Source organism: Sebastes umbrosus, chromosome 10 (genome assembly GCF_015220745.1).
Source record: "Sebastes umbrosus isolate fSebUmb1 chromosome 10, fSebUmb1.pri, whole genome shotgun sequence".
NCBI lineage: Eukaryota > Metazoa > Chordata > Actinopteri > Perciformes > Sebastidae > Sebastes > Sebastes umbrosus.
In genome coordinates, this window is record NC_051278.1 from 21,690,647 (window position 1) to 21,706,297 (window position 15,651).

Below are 15,651 nucleotides of genomic sequence, written 5' to 3' on the forward strand. Positions count from 1 at the left end.
CCCATCCCAGGTGATGGGGAGACTTTGGTCATTTCAGAGAGAGAGAGAGAGAGAGAGAGTTCCTATTGGCTGTTCATTCACCGGAGGCAGCTGTCAATCATTAGTGAACTCCGATCAAAGGTCAAACTAGGCAGCGCTGATCAAATATGAATTAATATTCTGTTACTGTAATGCCTATTTCTCACGTAAAATGTTTTCATCTTGTAGTGTACTGTTTAGCTGTAAAATGAGAAAGTGTGCTCCAGCTGGTGGGCGGTGCTTGGTATTTCCTCAACTGATCTTAACATGGCTGCCGGGTCACAAACTTTCTCATTTTGCAGCTAAACAGTAAACTACAAGATGTTTCTGAAAACATTTGAGGAGAGAAATAGGCATTACAGTAACATAATATTGATTCATATTTGATCAGCGTTGCCTAGTTTGACCGGAGTTCGCGAGTGATTGACAGCTGCTCAGAGACAGCAAGGCTCCAGCTCGGCTCTGATTGGTTGTTTTCCTGAAATCTTGCAGATGCCATTAGGCGCACCGGAGGACAAGGAGGCACATGAATCTTTTCAGATTACCTGTCTCATGCACTATGCTGTCAGGATATAGTGACCGTTTCATAAAAATACCTTTTTTTTAATCATATTTGCTCCAATTCTGCCTGCTGCTGCTGCTTTAAAATGCATCACATGAAATGCATTCATGTGTTATGCAGCCCGTTCTCATTCCCAGGGCGTCAAATACCACCGCTTTTTCACAGCCGTTGGCGTTTGATACCAATTTACAAGACACCCTTTAGCACCAGTAGGCAACACTTTCCATTAACTACAATGTAAACCCATCCATGTCAATATTAAACACTCAGGGAAAGTGCTGTGGTGATATAGTTTAAAGAGTGAAACAAACACAACGGGCGGCCGGGAGGGCATCATGTTACCATCAACTGTTTGTTTGTGTCCTGTGTTCACAACATTCAGTGTAATTTTCACTGTACAAACATAGTAGTTTTAAGCCCAACCATGTTGTTTTTTCCTAAACCTAATTATAGTGGTTTTATTGTCTGAACCTAATGTTTTTGTTTAATTCACATCATTAAGCACGTGTTTACTGTGACCGAAGTGACGCCGAGGGGTCTGACAAAGCGTCACTATATGACGAGTTGGGATGAGAACGTGTTGGTCATTTCACGTATTGATTCACCGTTAGAAATCCCCTTATTAAAGCTACTGTATAGTGTTTAAGACCAAATTCTGAAGTACAATGCCCCAGTGTCTTCATGAAGCTCCAGATAAATCAGTAACATGCCATAACATTCACACCATTTGATGTAAATGGTCCGTTTTATTTCATTTGGCTGCATTACAGTGGTTTGATGTTCATGGACAAACCAGACTCTTTGAATACATAGCAGCACTGCAGCCTTGAAATAAAGCCCCATATTATTATTTAATGCTGCTTGGATGTTCACTCAAACAAAAATGAGAAGGCTTATTGAAGTAAGGCACTGTAGGTATGGCCTCGAGCAATTTGGAGTCTTTGAAGCTTATCGTTCATCAGCTTTCATTGTATGTTTTTCTAACTTTTTTTCTACAATTTCTAAATTGGACTTTTATTCTGAAAGACAATCTGTTCTTATAGTGTACTGACACATGTTTTTGTAAGCAATATTGTGCAATCAGGGACTTTTTCTGCTTTCGGTATGTCTTACTATTACCAAGAAGAGCTGTCGTGTCCACACAGGTGTTTAGCCTACACTAGTCTTAGCTGCCATGACTCAGTCTGTGTGAGTGGGAGTCAGTGTGTGGATGTTTCACAACGTGAACTAATGACAAAACCACAAGTTCTGCTGAAACCCAACTGAACTGCAGGACCACACAAATGTGTGGCAATGGTAGTCATTACTTTGTTTATAAAGTACAGACCACATTTATCAAATTAATCCTTTTCGAAAATATGTAGGCATGTTTTGCTGTTTACCATTTGCCCTCTCAAGACTCTTAAAGGTACAGTGTGTAGGATTTGGCGTCATCTACTGGTGTGGTTGCAGATTGCAACCAACTGAGTACCCCTCCGCTCACTTCTCCCTTTCCAAGACTGCGGTGGCGTAGGCCGGCAAGTGAAAAAACGTTGGTAACGCGGTGTGCCTCACTACCATAATAACACTAGTTTATGACTAGTTCACGCTACACGATTTTAGCCCTGATTTTTCGTTCCCGACCTTTTTTGGAGCTTCCCGACAAAAGCCCCAGATCAGAGGCAAATTGGCGTTGGCTCGCTGCTCACACATCGGTGCTCAAGCGTCATGTATAAACTGGTCAAAGACGCAAGCAAAGAGGCTCACAGACGCCTCGCCGATGCCTCGCCGATGCCTCGCCTATGCTTCGCCTATGCCTCGCAGACACATTCCAGATATCTAGCATGCTAAACATCTGGACCTGTCGGGGCCTCCGGCCACGAGCTACAGCCGATGAGAGCGCAAGACACAGGTTGAGGGGAAACCTTGGGGAGGAGTGGTCGCCTGTAACAATAGGAACTTAATGTATGTATTCCATTTGCATCAGCAATGTGTCTCGCGCATGGTATCATGTCATTTACTGTGTATTTCTCGCGTGTGTTTTCGTGACGAAACGTATATTTTAGAGACCTCATCGGGGATTCCTCCCGGTGAAAGATCTTGTAGTGTGTGACCCCCTGTCATCGCCACCGGTCAGTCATGTAGTGTGGAAACCACAAAGACTTCAAGACTCCCGATTACAAGACAGCAATTTGTTTCGTGTGAACAATACAGCGATTTGACGACTTTGAAAGTCTTGAAGTGTGAACTTAGCTTTTAGGAGCAACGGAAGTCAGACGGCGGCCAGCCACATTTTGGTGTGTGCATCTATGATCACTGCTGCGTCTTTTACTAAAAACACAACATGACTTATGCATTCTGATCTACTGAGCCTGTTGGCGGAGGAATCTGTTTCATCGACATTGATGTCAAGTAAATCTTTCTTTGATTCTGTAAGGTTGACATTTATCTTCTCTTATCTTTAAATACCTGAGAATGTATTGATATTATTAAACTCCATTGCAACAGCACCGTGCATTTTAAGTGTTATCACATTGTCATTAAATTAAAAAAAACACCCCACCACACAACAGTTTTCATCAGCATGGAAGGGTTTGTGTAAAGAACCCATCATGATGAATTGAAATCCTTTCAGTTCACTCTACATCACACAAGATAGAGCATTCTCTATAAGCCCTGCCATTGACACGTTTCCTCCTCTTTACAGGAAGGAAATTAATTCTGTTGTCAAGAGCCGACTCCCTCGCCATTCGTCATGACATCTGTTTCTTGAAGGGAATAAACAGAAGAAGAAAAAATGAAATGACATGTCGAGGGCTGCCACGATGTTCATCTTTGGAGCTGCGACCGGTTGCAACTTTAAAGAGGTGAGATGGTTCATTTCTGACAAGTGAAAGAGTGTGCCCTGGGAAACTGACACTGCTCTATGAAGATAAAGTCTCATTTGAATAAACTGCCTCCGCTTCAGAGCACATCCATATGCATGAGACTCCGAGTCTAATTGCTGTTAATTCCCGTTGAATTGATTGTGATTTATTCGCATCTCACAGAGATGCACAAGCTGTGTGTGTGTGTGTGTGTGAATGGAGTCCAACAGATAGATTTCCCTACAGTCGCCTGAATCAGTTCTGATCAGATGTGGTTTATGATGCACATACACAACTTGGTCCATCTGTCAGTTCACCACTTTGGTTCAGATTGAGATACCCAACAACTGTTGAATGGATTCCATTGGTACACACATGTCCCCCTAAGGATGAACTGTAACAGCATTGGTGACTTTAAAGGGGAACTACGCCCATTTTCAGTATTCATACATGTTATTCATATGCTCTAAGACAGTCCAAAAAATATAAGCAAACTCTCTCCCAAATCCAAAAACTAGAGTGCTAAAACATAAACTTGGAGTGTGGAACTGCTCTATGGACTATGAATGGGGAGAGATGTTCTAGATGATACTGAGAGCACTCAGGGGAATGATCTGAATATATGGGAACATTTTCTGTTTTACAACGCACAACACTACAATAGAATAAAGCTCATTTGGGTATGAAAAAGAAAACAAACATTTTTGGGTCCATTAAATCAGTCTCCTATTCATTCTCTATGGAGCAGCTCCAGACTTTATACCCTATGACATCACATGTTTGAGACTTCACAAATATTGATTGAACTTTCCTAGGCCATGGACATAACATATTGGAATTCTTCATTTAGGTGGTGTTCCCCTTTAACTTTTCATTTAGCACCATCATCAGGTCAAATGTCCGATTTGTCAAATACTTTGGTTTATGACCAAATACCTGCAAAACTAATGACATTCCCAATTCCTCAGCTGTACACGCTAAATCAAGAGGGTGAACATGGTAAACATGATCTGCTAAACATCAGTATATTAGCATTTTCATTGTGAGCGTGACACATTTTGCTCGAAGCACTGCTGAGCCTAAGAGCAGCATCATAGACCTGCTAGAATGGCTGAAGTACCACGTTTAAAAGCCAGATATTACCCTCAGGAGTTGGTAGAGACCAAAAACAGAGCTAAAAGAGAACGAATATTGGGATTACATTCGCCAGGTGACTCCAAATAAATCCCAATGTTGCTCTGTAAATGCTGGATTTATAAATTAGCAACAACTTTGCCATATTGTGGCGGTACTGAGTTCCCCAGACTTTAGTTGTTCAGTCAGAAGACTGAAAAACAGTTCCCATCCACATAATAATATAAAATAAAATGCCTTCTTAATAATAATAATGAACAAATGCCTCTTCAATAATGAACAAATGCCTCTATATTAACAAACAATTAAGGAAACTGAAATATTGGTTTGGCTTTTCCTTTTACCCTCCTTTAAAGTTTTCCCAAATAAAATACACTAAAAGAAATGGGTATAAAGGGTTTCATTGAAAATCAACAAATGAATAGAATACAAAAATACAGCCTGCAGGCATTAGGCTATTGTAAGGCGAGCCAGCTGTTGCACAAATAGCACCTAATCGTCCCAGTGCAGGTAACCTAATTGGTTGGCACTTAACTTGTTTCCCCAACTAGGAGTCAACACTCTCAACAAACAAAACACAAAGATCACAGAATCCCAAAAGGGCCCAAAACAGACCAGAGTTTCTGATAAAGCTGATAACACATGTTGCATTTAGTGAAGGAGAGATCAGAATGACACTGGGTGTGCAGTTTCCCTCCTCTTTTAAGCCCTACAGAAAGGGCGTCGTTACACCCTGATTGGCCAAGAGGGAAATGCACCAAGCTGCTCTCAACTATCATTTAAGAGCCAGTCCCCACACCCTGCGCAACAGGTGAACTGAATAACCCTCTAATCACTCAGCAACTCAACCAAAAAAACACCAGGGAAAAGGGAAACAACAGCAAGCACCAGAGAATTGGCAGCTGCCACAATATTAAAGATGATTATATGATATCCAGAGTGTTAATATTGGAGAAAACAACTATTTGCTATGTAAAGATATCAAGGAGTAATGTCTACCTGAGCAGAGAATGAAGTCTCTCTCCCTCTGTTTGTGTTGTAATTCGAGCTTCTCCTTGCTTTGTTGACATTGCCGGGCCGGCCATGCATGCCTTTTAGTGCATGTGAGCGTGCCCCAATGGCTAGCTCACGGCCGTCGCTGTGCACTGGGTTCATACAGCGGTTGCAGCTGATAACGGCGTCCTGAGCAACGCAGTCGTCGTGGAAGCAAGGCTCAGCCGTCGCCATGTTGAGAGGCAATAGAGGCAATAGAAATACTCCATATCTCGCATTTAGCACCTTTAACTCAAAAGGTGATGATATGTCAGTGTTGTGTTCCCAACTTGTTATTGCAGGTTCAAAACTCAATTTTTAAATTAGGAATCATTATTACATTGCCCTCTTTTTGCTTTTACTTACTTTTAGTCCTTTTTCTTCAATATGCAAGCTATGCATCCTCATACATTATGGAATCTACCAAATTACGGCACAAACAAACACACAACACAGGCCTGCACGTTTCCTCTGTCAACTCTGGAAAGTTGATGCTTTCTTTAAAGGCGTGCAAAAGTATTCCAAGAGGTAAAAAGTATGTTCTCATACCGTTATTGGATATCCTTGAAGGAAAGCATGAGGCTCATTAAAAACGCTGAAATTTCTTCTCTGCACGCTGCCTCCATCTCTACCTTTCCAAATGAGTCAAATATATGGATGTCAGCTCACCTTGTAATGTTTACCATCCGGCACATCAGGATTTCAACAGCAAACAGAGGCTTAGCTCTCTCAGCTCCTGATTGAGAAATAGTGCTTTGCAGAATCTGTGCGTGAGAGGTGAAAGGAAGACAGACTGTTGCATCTCTTTCCCCAATGTAACACCAGCAACCGAGTTCATTACACTGCCATTAGTTCAGTCAGCAGCCGTTGCGAGATAATGCCCTCTAATGAGCGTGTGTGCGAGAGAGGACGAGCTCTCTTCCAGCGCTGTGGTCTTTGACTTTGAGACAGACTGTAATTAACAGCGCTCTCTCCTCTCCTGTGTTATTAGCACAGCTGACCTTTGAATGCATCAGATGAGTGAAACAACACATCTGGTAAAGCTGCAGTGTTTGGGGAGAGGAGAGGTGAAGAGAATATTAAACAGAGATCGTCAGTTAGTGGGAAGCTTCACACATTATCGCAGGACTTTTAACTATTGATGCATTGTTTTGACCAGAGGGTGCACCAATACCCAGATTCTGCTTGATATATCAACATTTATTCTCTCTGATAACTGTTATATAAGACTCCATAAAAAATGTGTCACAGAAGTACAACTTATTTTCACGAGAGGATTTAACTAATGATGGGTCTGTCACTTGCCCAAGCTGATCAGGCCGACTTTACTGTCTTTCAGAGGCTGTGGCAGGTTCAGAGCTAGAGTGAAGGTACAGATATCATATGTAACTACAAAACCTAAGGAATCCATTGGTAATATGCTAGCTTGTTGAGAAAGAGGCTAAATAACACTCCAAAGTTAGGCTACATTTTAGGGAGAAAAAACGGGCATGGCCGTTTTCAAAGGGGTCCCTTGACCTCTGACCTCAAGATATGTGAATGAAAATGGATTCTATGGGTACTCACGAGACTCCCCTTTACAGACATGCCCACTTTATGATAATCACATGCAGATTGGGGCAATAACCATGCAGTTTTTCTGCATGCAGTATAAATGTGTTATTTTCACCTATTCTTAAATGGTGTATTTATTTATTTCATATATTGAGACCATTTATTTGAAATTTGGCCTTACTGTAAAAATGACCTGTGGTGACCCCTAGGATAATCACAGACTCCTGAAACTTTTCAGCCACAAACAAGAGCCCTAGAGCATTCAGAGGATATATGGCTTGTGTAGGTACATTGGCAATAAGGGGGTTTCTGAGCAGTTTCCAGAACAGAAGTGCTCGCCTCCAATCGCCAAAAAATGCAATTCTTGCAGAAATCTCCAAATGTCAAAAGTTTTTGATACCAAATCACAGCATGGCTTTTTCTATGGTGTTCCTCAACGTCTTGGTGTCTCAATGTGGTATTTTGGGGAGATTATTGATCATTTTAATCAATTATTGAGTGGGAAAAATGGTTAAATTTAGCACCAAATCTGTGTAACAAATGATATCACCCAAACATTGCAGCAACAAATTATGAGACACAATAGAGCATGGTAATGGCCATCATATACTTCTATCATAATGTTCTAAGCCCTCATACACTTTCAAAATTTATTTCAAAATGTATTTCAATTAATTAATTCAGTTTATTTCTGATTCATGACTCAAACAACTTGATACACAGTGCCGAGCTGCATCTCAAATTAATCTTAAGGTTCCCAGCTTTCAGATGATGTACACCACTTCTATGTGACATCTAATGTTGACCTTCTATCTTCCCCTAAAAACCCTAAAAAAGACAAAAATGTGTCTATTGTGGGTCTCAGAGGGTTAAAGGGCCCAATGTTATGAGAGTCAAAAACAGCTTCTTCTGCGAGTGACGATGGGAAACACTCTCCCGTCAGCTCTGCTTGAGTTCAGCCCAGAGCTCGGGTTGATTAAAGGGTCTGGAATCCCCCCTCATTTTGCTCGCGATGAAATCACATTACACTCATATCCCAAACCACGAAGCCTTTTCCTTGGAAAATCTGTTTTTATCCACTGTGCCAGTAGTCTTGTAATCACATCAGCGTGTCTGTGCTGGCCTGTGTGCAGAGATTAGAACACGTAGTCAAAAGATTTGTGAGAGGAGGAGGAGGAAAAGATGGACCGGGCAAAGTTTAATCGAGGTTGCCTGCCAGAGATTTATCCAAGACATCGCTCACACGCTGCCATGCCATTTCCGCAGTCTTTAGCAAAACCCAAACCGGGAAGTTCTCCAAATATTTCCCCACGAGTCAGATCAGGTCTGAAGTCTCACTCTAAATCATAATTGGTCTTGCTGTAGCTCAGTTGAGCTGCTTTAATTGTTTTGCCACTTTGAATTTTCTGCCTGTCACAGAGAACTTTTTCACTCCACTTCTATATAGAGATTGCTTTATCAAAACCACATTGTTCATCATAGGAGGAACAAATCAATGAGCCAGAGACAGAAATATTGACTCTCTCTGAAAATCTGAACTCACTGTACTCCCTCAGGCAAATCCAAAGACAAAACATATTTGGTTACACCAAAAGCATTTAATTATGGATATGGAAAAGACGATGACTTACTTTTAACACTTGGAGATTTCATTGTTTCCTAACAGCTGGAGAAGACAGCTAAACTGATGGCAGACTGCAGGCAAACAGAAGGGAGCGTTGGGACTGTCAAGCACTTGGCAACTCTTCCTTCTCAGGCACAGTAGCTGTCTGACGTCTGGGTAATTTGTTTTTAGCTTCAAGGATTTAGTCAAAATTTAACTGAGGGAAACAGCTGGTGTTACAATCAGAATGTAAATGTGGTTTTCAACAAATCTTGTCCTTGGTTATGGTACTGTTTAAGTTTTTATGACTTCCATACAGACCCAGAGATGAAGCCGGACATTACAGCTCACATCTGAATTCCCAAATAGGCAGGCCTTAAACCTCCGAGGACTCGCACCCCCCCCTCCTTTAAACCTTAACCTGACTTTCACTTTCTACAACTGATTAAAACACCATTACAAGTTGGCTCCTTCTGCAGGCTGACTGCCGCTTGGTACTGAAGAAATCAGTTTTATCTCCTCCTGGCTTGGCTGGGGTCCCTGCTGCGCTGGAAGATGCAGCTGAAATACAAAGCATCTAAGAGAGATGTCAAGCAAAACTCCAGCGATTCAAGCAAAAGCAGGACGTCTGCAAACTCTCCAGGACCAGGCAGCTTTCCTTTTCATTCTGTTTTTCTTGGCCCGCGTACTACTCACAGCGAGGCAGTAAGGTGAACAGATATACATACATGATATGCTTCAAAAAGTTCTTGCTCCTATTATATTACACTCATGATTTATAAAGTTGGTGGAGGTGGTGAGATGTAATAAAATTTACAAGAGCCAGAGCTCATAGAGAATTGGCTGCAATTAAACATTGATAGTAAAAACCTGGGGCCGTCTTCAGGAGTGCACGTCTATTCTCCAATCACACACTGTTCAGATATTACAGATAATGACCTCCGAGTGATATTTGAATCTTTAAACTAGTGTCTGTTAAACTGGCTCGCCCACTGTATTCTGCATTATATAGAAGAATAAAAAGAAAGTTCACGAATCCGGACTATACAGCCCACATGGTCACAACACATTGTAGTGAAACTGTATGATGTGCTGTACAAAGAAAAAAGCACAGTTGTGTAGGTGCAAATATCTGAACTGTTGCCACTGGCTTATAAATAAACCAACTCCAACTTTAAAAGCTGCTCTGGATGCATGGTTAAAATGTTGTGTTGCTATAGATTTTTGTGTTTTAATTTGATTTGATTGGACAAAAAAAAACTTACTTTGGATGTTAAAAATTAAGTAAAAGGGATATAAACAAATATGTTTTTAATAAAATAAAATAAAATAAAATAAAATAAAATAAAATAAAATAAAATAAAATAAAATAAATTAAAATAAAATAAAATAAAATAATAGTTATACCTAAGTAATGGGAAATTCTTCAATTCAATTCAAATTTTTCTTGGGGTCAAGAATTAGAATGTAGTGGTACCTGTTGTTAAGATAAGATAAGATAAGATATTCCTTTATTAGTGGGGAAATTTGCAGTGTTCACTGATTAAAAACATATTATGTAATTATGTAATATTATGTAACAAGTTCAGTGTGGATCATTACAGTGAAAGCGGCTATAATTAAAAATGTCTTCATTAACAATGGATCACATGACCACTTATATGTGAAAGAGGAAGCTGGTAGTGACAAAGATACAGAGAACTGTAACTGGACTCAGCTCTGTGGAGCATTTTAGCATTTTTCAGCTCATTGTTTTGGTTTTTACGGCCCGCAAATTTCAAATTTTGATTCACCACTCTCATTAGCTTAATTTCCACCAGAAAAAACTCTAATGAACCCACTGTACAGTACAACTTTTATTCACTCAACCCTGATTTTTTTTTTTTTTTTTTTTAAATAGAGCATTTAGCAGCTAAAGAGCCAGATATTTTTCTCAGAAGACCAAAAACAGAGCTAAAAGGAGAGTGAATACTGGACGTTCATCAGGTAGAAACATATAGTATACGACTAAAAATAAACACTCCGTACCTGCTATTGTATGTATACATTGGCAACTGTTTGCTCCCAAGTTCAAAATATCAACTTTATAAGGAGATAATGTGTCAATGCAGGTTTAATAGGTTTTAGATATAAAATTCAAACAAGCAAACAATCAAGTACTTGACCTTTCTAAGATTAATTCAGCACAAAAGCCTGTTTTCATGTAGCTGAGTCAAGCACTCAGTTGTTAATTAATGCGAGTGAGTTATAAATGAAATATCAAGAAGAATAAAAGGGTCAATCCTGTTATGCAGCAACATGTTTTAAAGATTTTTTCAATTGGACCAACTTTCTTCATAATTTAGCTGGAAATTTAAGATTGTGACAAACAGATTAATATCATGAAACATGGGGAAAAAAGTCATAAGTGAAAGTTTAAGCTCACCCTACTTTACTCCTTTGAGTTCCCTCCAAAAAAAGTGTGTCACTTCCTGAAAATGGTCTCAATGAAATTGTAGTCTTGACACACACTTGACATATTTCAACTAACGAAACTGGCTTGACAGTGAGTTTGAAGCTCACCCATCCTAGATCCCCCAATAGCTATAGGTGCTGTACCAGATTATTTTTGTTGTCTGTCCTGTAGTTTAAACTCTGATTAGACCAGGATAACTTGAAACACCTTTATGGGTGTACAACAAAAAAACAACAAATGAGTAAACATCTTCCAGTCCCTTCGAGTTGGTACTAAATGTGATTACTACATTATGAAAATGCCCAGTGATTGGCAGTTTGGTTATAGCAAGTTCACTCTACTCAACTTTAGCCCTGATTTTCCGCTTCCCGACTAGAAAGGAGCCTGTTAAATTGCAAAATTTGATCTGAGATCTGCAAAAACTCTGGTGAGACTCGCTGCCAGATGACCTATCCTAACCTCAACAATTCGAGGCATATGACATGACACAGGAGGCTGTTGTAACTTGACTCTACATATTCCAATCTGCCCCAAACTACCAACAGGGTGGAAAATCACTTCAGGGACACACAGTAAATGATGAAAATTGTATTATTAATATGTATTATGATCAGAGAGAGTTTAACATGGCCTATACATTAATTAAATAATATTTAATGTTTTTAATAGCATTTTATGGCTTATAGTTCTTGTAGAAGTTGATTACTTTGCACTGGGGACATGGTAAAATCGAGTCAAAAAAAGCTCAGTAAAGGTATTTGCAATGTGCATCATTATTTGTTTATGTTATGAAGAAGACCGTAATCTATAATTGAAGCCCATAGCTATAAATATTTGGCACATTTTAAAGAAAATATGAGGAAGTAATTCATGGATTCAGAAATGCTGCTGCATCAGGAATTACCCAAAAATGTTTTTTATTAGATGGAATCAGAAATTGTCAGTGTACATATATATATATATACTGTACGTATATGGTTGTATCCTTATAAAACACTCCCACAATGTTCTACCTAGAAACCTCTGTCTTTCTCTCTTCTCTTCCTATATCTGTCAACGCCCTCCTCTTCCTATCTGACCTGTGAACCTCAGTGGAAACGATGGCGGTCCCTGCGGACCACCGCGGCTGAAGATAGCACTCACACATACCAGGAAATCCTCAGCCCTGTTTTATTTATTCAAGCCTCCCACTCGTTTCTCTGCAAAAGATAAGTACGGCAACGGGGGCTGTGGATGGAATTTTCTCCCCATACCCCCCCCCCCCCTCCACACACACATACACACACACACACACTCACGCACATACAGACATTAAAGCACTGTTAACATCTGACCTTGTCCCAGAGCATTCTCCAACATGAATTTTAAACACGCGCTCTCTTCGCCCGGACCTAAATGACCCCCCTCAGATAACTTGCAAAATTATTCATCACATTGTCATACAACGGTTGCCTCGAGCCAAACTACGGGATGGGTTCCTTCTGCCGCGTTTTCCCAGAGTATTGATCAAAACTGTCAAATCTGTCGGCTGCACGCCAGGCCTTGTTGGAGTGAAAAATATCACTGAACCAAAGCGGAGGACATTCATATGCACCAGTCAGGTAGCAAACACATGAAAATATGCCATTTTTTTTTATCAATGTGTGTTGTGCATCTTTGTAAGCATGTGCAAAGGTATGTGTAAGAGGGGAAAAATTGCAGCTCACACCAGCACCACCTCAGCGACAGGTTGACATTGGCCAGGTTTTGACAGCAGTGAGGAAGTTCCATCTAATTGAAGGGTGCTTGTCAGCCGTCTGACTGCAGACTGATGTCAGGAGGAAAATTTCCAACCAGCCAACCTGCTCTCCTCCTGTCTTTTACCAACAGCAGCCTGACTGTCTGCAGGTACAGACAAAAGCCTCTTATTCAACCAGTGTATTATACATCAAAGTTGTGAAAGCAAAACACACCCTTGAAATATATCAACTAATGACAATGGCTTGACAGTGGGTTGGAAGCTCTCCCATCTTAGATCCACCTATAGCTATAGATGCTGTACCAGATTATTTTTGTTGTCTGTCCTGTTCTGCTGGCTGACTTGTTCTTATAATCGAAGTACAATTTGTCGTAGAACAGAGTAGCACACTTCGAGTTGGTACTAAATGTGATTACTACATTATGAAAATGCCCAGTGATTGGCAGTTTGGTTATAGCAAGTTCACTCTACTCAACTTTAGCCCTGATTTTCCGCTTCCCGACTAGAAAGGAGCCTGTTAAATTGCAAAATTTGATCTGAGATCTGCAAAAACTCTGGTGAGACTCGCTGCCAGATGACCTATCCTAACCTCAACAATTCGAGGCATATGACATGACACAGGAGGCTGTTGTAACTTGACTCTACATATTCCAAATCAGCCCCAAATTTCACAAGCTCGATAAGAGTCCAGGCCTGAAGAAATATACGTGCCATTATGAGTGATAGTCATAGCGCTATCTAAAGGAAACAGGAAGTTGTTGTAAATTGACTATACATTGTCCAATCAGCCCCAAACTTGACATGTTTTATAAGAGTCTTTAGTGCCACAAGCTCCAGGCAGAAAATACCCTCTAACTGTTGCGTGCAGTGTCCGGCAGCAGGTACCCCCGACATGCGCAAAAGCGTGAAGGCACTTTCAACGCTGCTTGCAGCTTTAATTATTACTTACACTTGTATGGTGTAGTATAAGCAGTGATAAAATACACGTCAAATACACTTCTGCTCTACATCACAGTATAATACCATTATTCTTGAAGTATAATCGAACATCGAAGTGGACTTAATTTAAGTACGGTTAGTATACTCATCATTAATGTATTAAAGTGTGCTATTTTCATGTGTGCCAACAATATACTTAGTATTTTAATGATATATCATTAGTGCTACTAAAGATGAACTGAAATTAATTTAAGTATACTCAAGTGTACTATTTTGACACACCATTAAGATTCACTTTAATATACTTAAGTACAATTTTTTTAACTAATCGGTACTTTTTTATAAATCCACTTTATTGGATTTCAATTATATTTTAAGTGAACTTGAAAGTCATTCCAAATGGTAATAAATTATATTTAAAATGTATTATCCACACATTTTGATTGAATTATACTATAATATGTGTTAACAGTTGAAAAGTGGATAAAAATATACTTTGAGTGTAAAAATAATCCATTTTAAAAAATTACATCATGAGAAAAAAATATGTACTTAAGTCTATTAAGTGCATCTTAATGGTGTGTCAAAATAGTACTAAGTACATTTTTAGTATACTCGAAAATAGCTCACTTTAGTATACTACCACATGTGCAGGGGGAAAGTATACTAAGTATACTTAAGTTAAGGGAACTTCAGTGCACTTTTTTTTTTATCAGTCACGCACATCTGCTGCTACACATGGAAATGGAGGCAAATGAAGTGTAATAGAAGAGTGTATTAATTACCCTAGAATCGTACACCAATTACACCAATAGTGCACAGAGGTCTGCAATTAATTGTGGCTGCATGGCTCTATTTCTTTCATTTATCTCTGTGTAAATATGTGCATACATGCCCTCCTGGAAATACTGCCACGTCTCCTTCATATGCTGTTTCATTCTTACCAAAGGAGGAGTGGGTGAATGCCTCATCTATAACTGTATTTCACCAGGAAATCCTCACTGTCTTACAGTAAATTAGGATATGAAGAGAATAATCAAGGTTCACAAATGCATAAGTTCAATGTGATGAAATAAGAGTGCCGAAATAACAGCAACATATACAATCAAAAGTATATACCATAAAAATATGTAATGTGGATGAATAGTGTCTGCATTTAAACTGAGATTATAGAGAGAAGTAAAGGAAATAGTGACACTGTGTGGTTGTATTATGAAAGTGAAGGTTGTAGACTCAGTATAACCAGTGGGAGTAAAAGCTCTATATTCAAAAATGTTGTTAAAGTACAGATGAATTAGCAGGAAAAAAAAGGTAGCACTTTACTCAGCTCATTACTCTGCCCTTTTAAACATACATATATTGGTACCACTAATCCAGCACTATATATAAAGGGTTTGTAAAACATATCTAATGGCTTTATTAATGGCTAATAAATAGTTTAGTAATGCTTCATAGATCCGTTCTAAACCCTTAATAAAAAGACGTTTTGGCTTTCCAGGTTGTGGAAAAGCATGACACTTAGCTCTTTAATTCATCAATCTTTGATTTGTCACTTAAAGGGGACGCATCATGCTCATTTCCAGGTTCATGATTTTATTTGGGGTTTCTACTAGAACTCTTACATGCTTTAATGTTAAAAAAACACTTTATTTTTCTCATACTGTCTGTCCGAATATATGTGTGGTATAGGTATTTCTCAAGCTGTGCGTGATATATTCTAATGAGCCTGCATGTGACATAGGAAGGGGAGCCAAATCTGAATGTGGCAGC